The sequence below is a fragment of the Strigops habroptila genome, chromosome 3, assembly GCF_004027225.2.
Source record: "Strigops habroptila isolate Jane chromosome 3, bStrHab1.2.pri, whole genome shotgun sequence".
In the NCBI taxonomy this organism is placed as follows: Eukaryota; Metazoa; Chordata; class Aves; order Psittaciformes; family Psittacidae; genus Strigops; species Strigops habroptila.
Window position 1 is genome coordinate 18,012,527 of NC_044279.2, and position 16,219 is coordinate 18,028,745.

The 16,219-nt window shown below is 36.2% G+C and overlaps 1 protein-coding gene across 6 annotated transcripts in view; it reads left to right on the forward strand.

Annotated features, from left to right (window-relative positions):
• TAFA5 (TAFA chemokine like family member 5) overlaps window positions 1-16,219 on the forward strand; it is a 426,817-nt gene that overhangs the window by 305,576 nt on the left and 105,022 nt on the right. The window lies entirely within an intron of this gene.

Below are 16,219 nucleotides of genomic sequence, written 5' to 3' on the forward strand. Positions count from 1 at the left end.
GGGGAAAAAAAAGAAAAACAAAATCAAAAAAGCCAGACAAAAATTAAATATAACCCAAAATACGTCGTTATGTGCTTGCAGAGTTGATAGAAGCAATGAAAGTGTCCACTGTAATTTTAAGCCTTTTTTTAGTTTCTCACTTCAAGTAAGAATTCTTGTAAGTAAAGAAGAAGTAAGTAAATAATTGCACAAAAGAGATTTTATTATTGCTTGATGACATTAAATCTTACATGTAGGAACCCTCAGTTCTAATATATGTGGTCTTTCAGGCAGCCCCCAGATTTTTTATATGCTGTATAATATCTGAAAGAAAAATAAATGGGATTTGAGACACTGAAAACCCTGCCTGCTTGTATTAGGAAAGACATTTTTCATTTTCAAATTTTATGCACATATGAGCTAATTAAGAGTGTAATATGAAATAAATCCATGGCAGTGCAGATGTTTTTCTTGCAAGAGCAATAGCTTGAGTGATTTCCTGTAGGTTTTTAGAAGAATAAATGTGAATCTCAGGCACTGCTCGTGCACTCATTTATACTGGCATAATGTATTACCAGAGGAAAAAAAATGTAAATAAGCAGGGAAACAAGCCTATACAGTTCCTGACTGTTGTTCCATCGTTTGCTTAGGTTTTTTCAGATCACTTAAGATTGATAAATTTTAGCTCTCTTCTTGGCTGAGATGCATTTCATATTGATTGAATGACTATCCATTGAATAAAAGAAGTATTGTTGGCAGAATTTCTAGCTAGATATCTTGCAGTTGATTAGGAGACAGGCTGCTTGTATCTGTCAGATAAAGAAAAAGACTCTGTTTTTCCAATATAGCTTCATCCTGGACTATTATTTCTTCATTAACTTGTTAAAAGAGAAAAAAACATCTGTGAAGCTTTTTCTTTTTTTTTTCTCCTTAGGCATCCATGCACAAAATGAGCATGAGCCAAAAGGGAAAAGAGGGGGAGTGAAGGGAAGAAAAGGAACAAGTGAACAGGGAAATGAGTAAATCATAAAAACAGACAAAGAATATCAGTATTTTTTGTATTTCATCCATGCTTTCAAAATCAGGAGTGACCTTTCTGAAAGCTGAAATGAGTAGGCATCTTCAGCAAGGTTCATTTGAGGAAAAAATGGGCGGTTAACAAAACACAGTAGCAGTGACTATGCAATAGCTCCTCAGGGACTTCTGATGAAGTCAAGCGAGATAATTTTATATTATATGAAGAATATTAGATCAAATCTGTTGGGTCAGATATCTTAAGACTCTTATTATTTTTTCCCCTGTATGACTGGGGGATGCGTGACTGATCACCTTTCTTATAGCAGGCTAGAACTCAGATGGTTTTAAGAAAGGCCCTTAGGGCAATGGAGCTGTTCCTGTTTGACAGTCATGGGCTGGATTCCCTCATTTATATTTAACTGTAATCATCAGCTTTGAGAAGAGTTTCTAATTTTAAACACATGGTGCTCCCCCCACCCCCTCCTTTTTTCCTCAGGAAAGCTATAATTTGCTTGGGTGCATCGCTACTATAACTACCAACACAGTTCAGCCCAAGAGTGGGCTTCACACGTGAAAACTATGCTGCCAAAACCTGTTACCTGCTTGTCTTCGTGTTTGTTTGCTGCTGGGTTTTAGTACTTTTTTCCTTTTTTTGAAATTACTTCAATGATCTAAGCCAGATTCTACTGTTGTCAGTGGCCTTGATAAAATATCATCACTTTAGTATGGGTATGATGATAGCTTAATATCTTTCTTACAATTTTACCTTAAAGTTGAACTAATAAATGTCTAAACAACAAATCAGAAGTTATTTCTTGAACTGGTCAAGAACCAATTGGATATCTCTTCTTGAGCTATATATGAAATAGAGGGATTTTTTCCTTCCAAAACTCAATATCCACTTTTGCTTTAGCAATGTTTTATCCAGACTTAAGTCAGATACCCACTTCTTAATTAATTGACTACATATTAGTAAAAGGTTATGTATAAACAAAACTTTACCGCAAAATTGTAACATTTGCTTAGATGTCTACATATTTAAACATCAAAAAGCTTTGTAAACTGTCTGCCTTTATTCTTAGTACATTGGTAACCCCAGAGGGAGGGAAGAGTGAAGGGCAACAGGGTTTGTTTGTGTTTGTACAGACTGTTATCCTTTTAACAAAGACCAACCCAAAACATATAAATCCATATGTTTGGATTGTTGCTGCCACATTAATTATACATGCGCTCACAGTGTAACACAGTGCAAAATAATCGAAGATGATATAAAGAAGGAATTTCAGGACTGGCATGTTTCTCTTCAGTTAGAAATCCCAAATTCTAAACTGACCTTTCCAAGAGTATCTTTTGTTCAACAGTCTGTGAGAAATACCATTAAGAAAACATTTCCTTAGTATTAGTTTCACCACTGGCTCCAAGAGCCTATGTCAACCACAGAATTGAAAACCAGAAGTGAGATTTGTCAGCTTTGTGAAACATGTTCATTTGTTTGATTGTTTGGCAACCATTTTGTGGTGAGGCAGATTATTTCGTGGATAAATCTGCCACAGAACCTAAATATTGCAACATTCAGTATTGTGATGAACCTCCCTAAATTTTAGTATCTTATTATCTAGTCCGTAGTCAACAGCCATTCAGAGTAAAATAAGTCACTTCATTTGGTCAGGAGAATAACTCTCTAGACTCTTTTATTGCATGGACAAAAAGCTCTGCTCAGTTACCTCATGATAGGTACCTGATGCACCTGAGATGCTCTAGGATATCAACAGCATCAACGTGAGGCTGGCAGTTTTGGCAGGAGAATTGCAGGAGTTCTGTACCTTTTTGAATCACCGGCTGGAGGCCAGGCAACCTAAGAGCACTTCAGAAAGCACTAGATACCTGCGTGTGAGTAGAAGTCTGGATTCAAATATCTAACTTTGTTCTGGAGTTTAATTCAACTCTAAATCTGCCTGAATACAGATGGTAGTGCAGCGTCAAGTTCTGTTCATACGTATTGTTGGGATCCTCAATATTTGCTTTTTTAACACAGTCCAGTAGTTAGTCCTGACAATTGGGAAATAAGCAACCATTCCCTCACCTGCATAACATACTGAAGCCCTGTGGTTACCTCAGTCTCCCAGTGATGGTCAGACACATTGTGTAATATTGTTCTGCCTGAGGTGAAGCAACATTTCGAACCGATATCTCTCAGGCTGCAGGGGATTTCTCAGTCTTCAGACACAGATTGTTTTGGAGTAAGGCTATCCCAGTCCTTTCTGCTGCAGATATTCCATTTGGTAATTATTTTTTTTAAATAGTTATTCAAATAAAGAAGGCTGTAGACAAGAGGCACATGTGTGTCTTACAGCTTGAAGGCTAAGGCACTTACAGTCCAGATCCAGGCTCTGCTTCATGTTAGCGCAGGAACTTGCAAACAGGGATCCTACCTCTTTTTTGACTGTCCCTCCCATGGAACCATTGGCTGTTGTGTGTATGCTAACAAACAAGATTGCAGGTGGTCTGTTCCTGCTGCCAAACCTGTTCCATCATGTGTGTTTTACATACACTTATTTGAGTGTGATAACATCTGAGGTGCAAATTGAACTGGCTGATCTGCTGGGGTTTGGTCACCAGACGTCTTTGGCATATCAAGACTGAGTTGTATGCATTTGTTCGGCAAAAATGTTGGCTTCCCTGGGGCTTGAGATGATTATGGGATTAGGGAATAATTTAACAGGACTTTTGAGCATCTCATTGGCATCTGAACAGATCTTGCTGTGGATTTAGGCTTAATTCTGCAAAAGTAAGTACATGCTCAAATTATACTGGAGCTTCTATTTCTGCAGCAGCTTGTAAATCACACTAATCTCAAGCAAATAATGAGAGATACATGTTTGAGTGTCTTTGAAGACCTGGTCTGTAGACCCTGATGAATGCCACACAGCTATAAGACTACTGAAAAATAATCAATTAATTTGAGAAATGTAGGTACTCAACAAAATTGGGCCACCTAAATTAAGTATAGTGCCCAATTATGTAATTAACTGATTGCATTTAGATTGCCCCACTTCTAAAACATTTTACTGAAAGACTCCTTTCCTTGGTTTCCCTATTGGTAAAAATAATGTCCTGGTTTGCTGTCCTTCAGAATTACTTAACTCGATTGGACCTTTACAGAAATGTATAATTGTATATCTGAATACAGTAACAAAATGCCTGTCTGCAGAGATGTACAGAAAATTTTAAATGGCTGTACCAAATGCCCTTATGATCTTTCCACTGATCAAAGCGTTACTTGTATTTGTTAGTGGAGAGAATTCACAACATACATCATTAAACCTCATCATCTGTCTAACCAAAGAAATCATTTAAGCAGATAGAAAGTGTTCAGCTTCTTCATTGTTACTAGGGGCAATTTTTATTGGAATCATCATAGGGTGTCCACATGCCCAAAAAATGCATTTTGCTGTCAAGCAGCATGTGTAAGTGAAGTAGAATTTTCTTGTAAAGATTACTGCGAATTGATATAAATTAAGGTCTGCTTTCTGAGAAGAATGAAGTTAATCGAAGTGGGGTTAAAGCTATCGGTTCCTTTCATTTAGTAGAGGTGCTTCACTGATTTGTTAAATAATGGGTTATTTGATATACTGCATGGAGAGTGATGTAGGTCACTTTCAGCATGCAGTGCTGCAGATTTAAAGAAAAAAAAAAGGAGGAAAATACAGTTTCCTAAATACCATGTAGGAATATCTGTAACAAACACATCCCCTCTACTCTCTCCTTCCTGATATTTTTGCATTATTTCAAGACATGCATTTCTTTTATACTCTTGCCTTATTTCACAGCCGTAACATTCAGCTAGAAAAACCTCGCAGGAAGATGGCTTTAATTTCTTTCTCTCTTATCAGAAAGTATGTTAGCACCATCTCATCTGACCATCAGGTTTTTGGGGGGCAAGTAAGAGCCTAAAATTGTTTCCATTACATTGAATTATATTTCTGTTGATGGGTTAAGAATGTTTAAAGTGATATTGTCCTTCCTTCTGGTTGGGGTTTTTTTTGTTGGTTTTGTTTTGTGTTTTTATGCTTGCAGATTCTATGCATTTCTGTATACTTGTTTTGGGGTTTTTTTTTGTTCTTGAAAAAGATCTTTTCATACTTGTAAAAATAAACTGCCTAAATTTGCTGACTGTAGCAGATTATTACTGTTCACAGAGCTTTTTGTAAATCATCGGCTTATGTTTAAATCCAAGTTATTGTGTGTAAGCATCAAAATGCACCCATCTGAACTGATATGAAAGAATGAGAGCTCAATTCAGTGGCTAAGAGAAAACAAGGGTGTGTGTCAGCTCTCAGTTGAAAACATCTATACTAAGGTATCTAAATTCAATTACCTACATGTCATCAGGTGCCTACGCTCCCGTTATAGTTGATGGAGCTCTAGTATTTGATTTAGTTGTCCACTTATGGGCATGTCTTGCAAGGGTATTTCAGTGTTCAAAGCAGTGGGGTTGGTCTGACAGATACGGGATAAAATGAGCAAGACATGCCCTTCTGCAAGGCATAGGATGTCTATGTGTGAAAGATGAATCAAACCCTACTCTAGTCAATGAAGCGCAAGGAGAAATTAAGTTTACCTATTAGTAGGTGTCTAAGGTGAGCTGAACTGCCTTGAACTACCTGACTGATTATACTGGGAACACTGGATCCCACACTGCAAGACATCGCAGGACACCGTTTCTCTTAATGCAGATTTGGACTTCTGTTGACCTTTTCAGCAGAGAGACAAAGGCTGGCTATATTTTTTAGCATAGAGATGAAAGATGATACTGGAAACACGCCTTCCTTCTAAGAAGGGTGTCTGATTGCACCCATATGAATGTTCAGATACATTAGTAAGGGTTATAAAGGACTTTGTCAGCAGTCTCGTATCTTTTGTGGAGTAAAGAATCTAATTGACATGGAAATAGTTTATAGAATCATAGAATCATTTAAGTTGAAAAAGACCTTTAAGATCATTGAGTCCGTTGACTACCAAGTCCACCACTAAACCGTGTCCTTAAATAAGTGTGTGTCACATCTACACTGTTTTAAATACCTCTTTACTGAGAACCTGAATCATCAATGATGTTCAGTTCATTCTGTTCAGGAACAAACTGCTTTGGCTCAGTATTTGTCTCTGTTTTAAAATATGTAATGTGAAAATGTTCTGTGTTTACTGCACCGATTTTCCTGACAAAGTAGTATATTTACTTCGAGAAAGTGGGAATTTGCTTGTACAGTCAACCAGTTCATGTTCAAAATTAGTCATTTGTTTATGCAATTCTTATTATAAAGGTTACTAATGGAAACATTCTCAAAAGATTTTTTTTTTCCATAACGTGCTATAAAGTAGCAATGAAAGTGAAGAGTAGCAATATTTGTATATATGTGATTTTAAAAAATAATAAATAGTTTGGTAAAAACAAAAAATGGAATTACTGCTGCCTGTTTAAATGAGTTCTTTCAGTTAATTATAGACTTTCATTTTAAATTATTTCTAATCTGGACAAGTATTCACTGTCAAATTTTCTCACATATCAGTGTAACGAGAAGTTGATAAATTCTAGCTTCGAATTATAATTTAATTTTACCAGGCGAAACATAAAGGAACTTTGCTACACATAAAACCTTAGTGAAAAACAATTGCCTGAGAAGCTGCTCTAGCGTAAGTATGTATTTATGCATACTCATATCAGATGGCACGAAAATTACAGAGCATTCTTATCTCTTACAAGGAGATTGTAGAGATTAATTCATTATACTAACAATTTATATCAGGGTATGTAAAAATAATTCAATTTGCATTTTAAAAAAAATTAAAAATCGATATATCTAAAGCTGCGCACAATGCATTTCCGTTTCCTTACTGTTTAAAAACATTCTTGTTCAAAAGCACACGTTAATTATTCCAGTTTTAGATGCAGTGTGACTCTAGCACATGGTATTTTAGGGCAAAAGACTCAACATTAAGCCTATCTAAATGAATCTACTTTTCTATTAAATTGTTTCTGGAAAGCACAACCTATTTAGTAGACCACCCTTGTAGCTGGTTTTGGGCAAAGTGATACTGGCTGTAAATGGCCGTTTTAATCTAGGAATCGGGAAAGCTAGCATGGTTTGAAAAACAGAATTTATTTCATCATCTAAGAAGTGGTTATGCAGAATGTGCATGGAGAAGTTAGTCATCAGAAACACTGCTTTGGGGTAGTGCTGCTTAGTTTGTGGGAGGTGAAAGGTTGTCTGAAGCCTTGTGACAGAATGGGCATTTCTTGTTTCCCCTCACCTGACTAAGGGGTGAGGTCTATCATCTTCCTTACTGATGGTCATTCAACACCTGAAAAGATTCCCATTACTGATGGGAATTTCTGACTGGCTTTGGTCATGGCCTGAAGTGATAAGAAGATATAATGAGAAGTGAGTGTTGTTTCATTATTAAACAAAGTGCATTTTGGAAAAAGACTCCATACTCACCTGGGTGTGAGGACAGTCTTAACTTCTTTATTCACAGCAGCAGAGTCTTACTGTGCTGTTTCATTACCACATTGTGACACAGTGTTAGGATTCACAGTACACGCCCTAGTTTTCTCTCCCTCTGAAATTGTATAGAGATAGTCATGGTTCACAATAGCTACATCAACTCATTCCATTGAAAAACCTCATTGCTTCCCTGAGATCATGGACAAAAACTTCCAATTCAGATAAATATAAGGAAGAATTAATCACCTGATTAGAGCTGTGAAAAAGCTAAGCATATTTTTCCATTAGTTGCAATGATTCTGGATCAAATTTCACATGTATTAAGATTCAGAAGCTAGGGTAGAAGTTAGCATCCCTCCATATTTACATGTAGGACTGTAGGTTCTCTTATTTACTGGATGTTCCTCATAATCTGTGAATTATACCATGTGAATGGGAACATTTGTATGCTGATCATCTTTTCAGAGACTGGTTTGTCAATTCACCCAACAGCCAGTAATTTTAATCACTCACTTTCTAGTGTGTAAAAGCTGCTAATTCAGTGTGGAAGGATGTTCACATTTGACGCATGATGTTGGTATGTCTTCCCAAGGTATGGGAAATGGCCTGTCTGAGTCCCCTCGCATGCACACTCACTCAGGCAGACCTTTCCGTAATTTCTAAGCATCATTGTCCACAATTCTTGTCTTGCTATTGAGGTGTAAAATATGTCTTATTCTCAGGGAAATTACTGTATTTGCAAGTCATAAATGAAGTACGTTATAGTTTATTCTTTAAGTGAAAGCCACAGGTAAATGTGTTTCATGAAGATAAAAATAACATTTAGGGATACTTGCGAAAACTGGAGAAAAACAGTAGATGGTTTATTCTTTCGAATTGTTAAGTATATTAATTTTAAAAAGTATTTTCAGTAGTTAGTAATTCTGTTTACTTGATTCAGATTCTTTAGGAGATCGAAAGCAAAGTTTAAAATCAAATGACATAACCACAGTGGTTTGACATAAACTATGTGGAGGCATGCAAAAACCACTGTATGTTCATTTCAAGATGCATGAGCTAAACGAGTCAGCTGAGGCCCTTCCATTCTCAATCAAAGCAAACTACTAAAAATGCCCAATCCTTGTTTTCACTAATGATTTAGCAAGCCCTCAAAACAACATAAAATGCCAGGATTATGAACCAAACATTTTCATGTCTGGAAAAGCAGCGAGTATGTCATGTGATGGCTGCCATGTTACCTTTTTCACACTACTCTCTTCCCTGCTTGCTTTAAAAAGCAGAACATGGTCTCTGCACGAGTTATAAATGATGGAAGAATCCATAGGGTCTATGCCACAGTTTTTCTATGTTAGGAGGCATTTGATAAAAAGCAAGGGATTTCAGGGGGGGTAGGGTGGGGAAAGTGTAGCCTCAAGGTAAAGGCAGCGATGATGATCTTCCTGCTAGTGCTACAAGGTTCCTAGATATTGCAAATCATTTAATCAAACTTTCCCACAAAGTGACTAGTGACAGTCTTGGGTTATTTGTACCAGCCCCAAGAAGTACATGACACATTTTTCAGGTGTTTCAAGTTACCTGCCATTGGAAGGGTTCTTGAGCTTTATTAGGCAATATCCTGCTGTGGTTACAGATGCTGGTCTTTGTTGCCATCTGAATCCTTCCTATGCTGAGTCTTCCACTACCTTCTGCCAGTTTTCTCTCTTTCAGATTTCAGTAATAAGAACAGCAAATTGTGAGGAAAATCATTCTTTGGAATAGGGATGCTATCCTGGGCCATGAAAGAGCTCAGAGATCATTAATATGGAGGCAAATTGTGAAGAAAGGGAACACGTTCAATAAAGAGTATATCTTTAGAGAATTTAGCAGCCAAACTCCTTAATTTGCTAAACAAAAACTTTTTTTTGCTTTTCAGGTTCATGGGTAGGTTGTGGTTTTTTGTTTATTTGTTTGGTTTTTTTTTTTCCCCACAGAACATCTCAGACATAATTATAACATCTGAATCCACTATGAATTGCCTGTTGAGGAGCACAGAACTATTAGAAATTCCCAATAAACAAATGGAGGACATTTTTTGTTTCTTAATACAGATGACATTGTTTTTTTTCTTTTCCTAATTTCACTCTTAGATACACTTGAAACAATCTTTTAAAACTTTCCAGCCCCCATCAGCCATAGGCAATTATGCGTTAAGGAAGTTTTCAGGTTGAATATTTTTTGTTTAGGTGTTATAATAAAAGTATTTTATTAAAATAGTAGATTATGGAATACTTCATAAATATCCAGAACTCTTACTTTGGGTCATCATAATTTGAGATACTTAAATTTGCTTTGAATTGCAGAGTATCTTTTTTTCTGGACCACTTTGGCAATCTGTTTATTAATACGACCACAATCAACAGAACATAGCCAGTGCTCTTCAGAAAGGAGAGGAAATTAGTTGTTCAGGCAGCATGATTTCTCATTCTCAGACAGAATTCAGTGGGGGGTGGGGAAGCCTGGGGAGGAGGCTATCATAAGCTGAGGTTTGTTTACCCTTTTAAAGGAAAGATATAGAGGTAATGTATATACAGACATGTCACTTCAGAACTGGGTGGAGTTACCAATCACTTGCAGAGCAATTCTACCTTGCTGTTTGAAGAACTCATTTTTCTTCTCTTTCTGAATTCTATAATCAGATAAAAGGCTTAGGATATATTGTGAGGATGGGAAGTCTAGATTATCACTGAAACTAATGCTGCCTCTGCTGCAGACACCTCCTGCTGCTAGCTCTTTACTTCCTCAGTTGTCTGTTCTTGAACTATTAGTAATTTCTTCAGTATTATAGTTACACACAGTGAGATGCCAGAATTAGTCAGCTGAGTCGCTGGTTTTCAATTTCCATTCAAAATTGAAATGGATTTTCTCTTTTTTTTAACACACACCCCCCCCCCCTTTTTTTAAAAAATTCCGGGAGCACATATCTTCTTTGTAAATATTTGTGTAGTGCTTAAAAAGTAGAAATAAGCCCAAATGTACATCTGATTTTCCAGCATAATTGAGTTAGGTAGCGATACACTTTCTGGTTTTCAACTGACACTGCAGTCAAAGTTGTATGCGAAGTGTCAGGTTTTTACTGATACGATTTACGCCAGTCAGAGGAGCCTCTAGCTTGTACAGACCTCCAATACATATACAATGTATATCCTATCTGGGTAAAAGCATGCTATAATAGCACCACTGCTTAAAAGATTGAGTGATATAAATATACCAATATATTTATAAGCAAAAAAGTCTTCTGGTATAGGCAAAGCTCAAGTCTCTGGTTTTAAGAACATTTGTGGTCTCTTTGACATTAGTGAAACTATCAGGATATATAAAGATAAGATTTTGTAGGATGGAAGACAAAGTGAAAATGTTTGTTACTTGTATGTAAATACAGTTTAAAATCTCCTTGTTATTGTTGTCTGCCCAATACTAGAGATACTAGGGGTTTTTTTCACTTTATCATTCTTACCGTGTTTCCATAGAAGTCATGAAACATAAAGAAATGTGCCAAACTCACTTCTGTAGAAACTGCCCTAGAGGGGTGTTTCTAGGGAAGGTGGCCCGTTAAGTTTTCATGTTATTAGATACTTTAAACTTCTTTCCTTAATGTTTGTGTTTTCAGAGGTTTGAACTGCCTTTTTTTGCGTATTTTTAAGCATGCATTGTCCAAATGAAGTGATGAGCAATAGCTTGAACTTGGAGTTTGTTGTATCCAGTAACTAAAGCATACTTTCATATTGATGATTTGGATCAGACAGCAGTTACTCTCATTTTAAATGTGAAATTTCAAAGCAGTGTGGAGTTGTGTGTTATTTACTTCTGAGTAAAATCCTTTACCCATTTAAGTAAACAGGCATTTTGGCATTGTCTTCGAAGGGATTAAACTCTTTATCAAAAACAGATCAAATAAAAAAAAAAAAAAGAGGACTGCTTTTGCTTGTTGCTTTGGAAAATGTTCAGAAATCCTAGGAAACAAGTTAAAGTATGTTTGTGATGAATGCTTATAGCATCAAGAGTAAGACTGGCATCTGGTTGTAATCTTACTATCATTTAATTAAAAATTTGGTAATTATAAACTTTTGTCATAAATAGCCATCACAAAAGAGTAAAGGTGATTAGTAAATGTCTTTATAGATGTGTGTATTATCCACACCAGAATAACTGTATTTGCAGATAAAACTGTGCCTGGTTTTCACAAAAGATCATAAAATACCCAGTGACTTTAACTGTGTGCAGAAGCATTCTACCAACTTGCAAGTAAATTATCTTTGAAAAACTATTGAGGCTGTATCATCTGTTTACCTTTGGTATGATATAATCTTAGTTATTCTTTAAACTGTTGCAAATAGAATCAAGATGCAAATAAACACATTGCAAAATTAAAAAAAAAAAAAAGGCAATTGCTGGTAAGGAAATTCTAAGTAGTGTAATCAAGCATAATCAAATCCTAATCAGACAATGTAAGTCAGTGCAATACCCAGCATATACGTAAACTCATTTCCAATAGGAAAGCTTCATCTCCTTCAGAATGACCTTACTGTCATATAAACTTGTACTGAAAATTTCTCGCTACTTTACCTTAACTTCAGTGCTAACATAAACATTGAAACATTGTGACTTTGATTAATGAAAATGATTCAGAATATTTTGCTTTGCAAATAAATTCTGCTTCCTATTTATGTTCTTTGAGTGTTGCTAGAAAAACATGAATATGTTTGAGGGATTTCTTAGAACTGCTGTGGCACATCACTAAATGTCACTTCTTTGGAGCAGTCCTACCTATTCTTTCTTTTGCTATTTCAAAAGAAAGAACTTGATAGGTTTGGAGGTTTTTTTACCTTGAGTTCTTCCCTTGATTAGAAGGCTTATAAGAGCAATGGGCAGTATTCTAGTTTTGTTAAATGATGTAAACAGTATGTTGTTACTTATTCTAGTGCCACATTCTATCACATAGAATGAAGATTAAAAGAACAAAATTTTTTTAGTTAGTCTAATGAAAAAAACAAAACCTAAAAACAACTCGCTAGCTTGTAGTCTGGTAAATCACCACTTTGATTAGAATGATTCATCGCTTTAGGTAGTGCAAACTATGACTGATTTGTTTTTGGCCATTTGCTAAGACAAGCTAATGTAGCACTCAATTGCAGATAGGAAAAGTTTTCATCTTTCCCTCACAGTTAGTGGTGAAACTGTACCAACAAATTAGAAACCATTTTAAGGGACTTCTAGTAGGAAAAGATATGGATGCAACTAATGTGCCAGCAGTAGAATAGAAATAAATCATGATTGGTGATTTAGAGTTATAACATTCACCAGCCACACAGTAAGAGCTGGTAATTCTTAATCAATGTGTCTTTTTCAGGAATCTTTCTCTGAATAAAAAGAGGGTGCACCTCATGGAACAGTATCCAATCTCTTCAAAATATGCATAGCTCTAAAACTACATTATGCTACAAATCAAGAATAAAGTTGGGTTATTATACAAGGAAAATTATATCCTGAAGAACTCAAAAAGAACTAACTGAAGACTGAATTTATAAAATATTAAAGTCAATGCTTACTAAGACCATGCCTTTTCTCAATCACATACGTGTCATTTTATTGGAACCTTCCCCAAAAACCTTTTTGATTTTTGCAAAAGAAAGAAAATATGTTACCTATTTAATGAAAAGGATAGCACCAGAAAATTCTTTCTAGTATAAATCTAGGAAAGCATGCTATATTTAAATTACTAACCATCAGAGGTGGGAACCAGGGTATGGGGTATGTAATCAAGCCACTGTATCCAGTTCCTGTAAAATAAATGCTGTATACCCTCTTTAAGGCTGGTACAGGGAAAGACGTAGAAAGTCTTCAGACATGATCCTGTCTTGCTTAGTTGGGCGCTGTACAGTATGAGAAACCAGTGCCAGTAATTTCATTCCTCTTTCTAATCTCTTTACTGAATGAAGGCCCAAAATACCAGGATCAGATCTTTTACAAAATGAGGCAGCACTCACCCACCTTTCACTTAAAAGTAGTTGGAGCACTAGTGTAAGAAGAGGGACAGAGTTGAAGTCTTCAGCCTGGTATGTCTTGGACTGATGTCAACAGAGAAGAGACTGTAAACTTGTTTCTAGGGCATTATGGTATCGTAAAAACTTTTACTATTTGTACCCTATGAAACTCAGCTGCTGTGCATCCTAAATGCCAGAATGGAAGCAGACAGAGATAGATTAGGTCTGTAACTCTCACCCCTGGAATAGAAAGGCATCTTTAAAGACTTTGAGTGGATCTAGGAACCTTACATCTCCCATGGATCATTCCTCCTATCACTGTATACAAGCAAGAGTCATAGGATCAAGATATGCTTTGAGTATTTGCATCCAGAATAAGCACGGATAAGATGCATGGTGGACTAAAGCATTTTCAGAGCAAATCTCCCATTCATCCCCATTTATCATGATTTACTATACATTGCAGGCGAGTCTGAGAGCTTATAAGCTAAATTCCTTTTGGATGAAACTCAGATGGAAGATGTGTTCCATGACTGCATCTAGTATTGTCCAGTTATGAGTGGATGTTCAGTGTTTTGAGCCAGGATAGATCCACACTGCAGTAAACCCCTAAAATCTATACATGGTTAACACTGAGTTCCTGGCACTGTCTTATCCTGCAACCTTGATTCCTTGACTCTTACTGACTTTCTTTATACAGATACAACCTCTGTGTGCTTCAAAAGACCCTGCCTTAGCTGAATTGAACTACCTCTCCTTTATCAGGTGAATTTGAACTTTCAGTCTTGGCAAAATTCCCCTAGATGCAAATCTTGCCACAAAAAATCAGGAATTTCTAATGCTCCGCATTCATTGTTTTCAAACAAATACATATTTTCTCCTTATTTCAAATAATCTTTTGTAGCAGCCACAAATCTGAAAATGGCAAAATTCCTGTGGCCTGTTTCATGAACACAATTGTACTGTATATTGTGTTTCTAACCTCTAAGTTGAGAAGGCTTAACTAACCTCTAAGTTAAGAGGGCTCCAAACATTCTTAACTGTTTGGAGCAGTTAAGAATGCTCCAAACTGAATAGAAATTTAGTAAATTAATTTCTTAGCAATACTGCTATTAGGACTTCACTGGTGACAGTTTTTAATCCAAAGAAACCTTATCTGAGATTTACCGAGAGCCAGTAAGTGATAAGGGAAATAAACTCCTAACTGCAGTAGTAGTATCTTGGTTTTAAGTCAAAAAAGCAATGTCAGCAGTGCACCAATAAAATTATAAACATGCATCTTGAGGTCTGCCTTCCATTTGTTAAAATAAAAAGCATTTCCAAGGAGCCAAACAAAAACACTTGCAATCTTTTTAAAATATTAATCTAAAAGATTAGAGTCTAGCTTTGATGTGCCATATTATATTGATGGATTACAGGGGATAAAAAAGCCAGTGAAATGACATCTAAGATGCAGGTTTGAAGCACTGTGCTTTAGCAAGTTGCTTGTAAGCCAAGATTTTTTTTCCAGTTTATTCCTTATGTTTTTAGCTTAAATTGACAGCTACCAGATGAAATCTATGGCCTGACCCATGTTATATCCACCCCTCACTGGAAGAAATGTCTGTTATTGCTGAGCAATGAGTGTGTTGTATTTTATTATGCAGCTCTTTGGTATCACTGTGGAATATATGTTCTCAAAATTCTTTGAGGCTTTTTGCTGTATTATTTTATGAAACCTATAAAAGTAGGTAAAAGGAAAGACACTGGCTTCAAAAGGCCTTAGAATTCAGAGTACTTTGCTTTCAAGTTCTTGGTTTCACAGGTGGTCTTGATTTGAAATCAATCCTTACAATGGTGAGAAAAAGAAAATCCTGATTTTTATTTGCACTGCAGCTCTTTTGCAGCTGCCATAGTAGGAAGCAACTGCAAGACTGCATGAACTGCATTCCAAGGCTGCTACCTCTTACCAGATTGATACAGTGAAGCTGTACTGTAAATGAAAGTTGAATTCAAATTAGTAATTTTTTTTGTTGTCCTGTATTGTCCCAAAGAAGAGGTTTTGAGTCTGCTAGCTTATCTTAGGTAAGTGTGATCTGTAGGGCTAATAGAATATATTGCTTCTCACTACCAGGTTTGCTTTGTTTAAGTGTAATACAGCATTCCAGGCAGCCTGCTTTGTCCTTAAGCGGTGGAGTAATTCCTGAGTGGTGGAAACATAGTTCAGTGAAACTGAAGAGCTCAGGAATGTAGAGAAAAAGCAAGAAGGGAAAAAAAATTCAGCATATTTAATTGGAATACTTAAACAGGAATGTTTCATTGAAACGGTCCAATTTGGCTAAAATATCAAGAACAAATTATACTGGCAAATTGCCAACACAGCTTCTTAGCAGCAGGAAATCTGGGCTTTCTGAGGCTGCAGCCTTTCAGGAGCTGACCTTGTAACCAGGAACTTTTATGCAAACTGCTCCCGGGATTTCACGTCCAATAAATGTGTCCCTTTTAACTGAGCATTTCAGTATTTGGATTTTGTTGTTGTTGTTCTTAATCAGATTGAAATTAGATTTTGGAATATTAAATTCCCCCATGAAATGGAGGGGAATTTAATATTCCCTGCATAGATAAGATGGGGGGGAATCATCTTGTAATACAAGAGAAACACTGTAATTTGCAGCAGCTGTTAGCATTTTCAAAGGTGTCTCCTTTTATTGAAAGCTTATT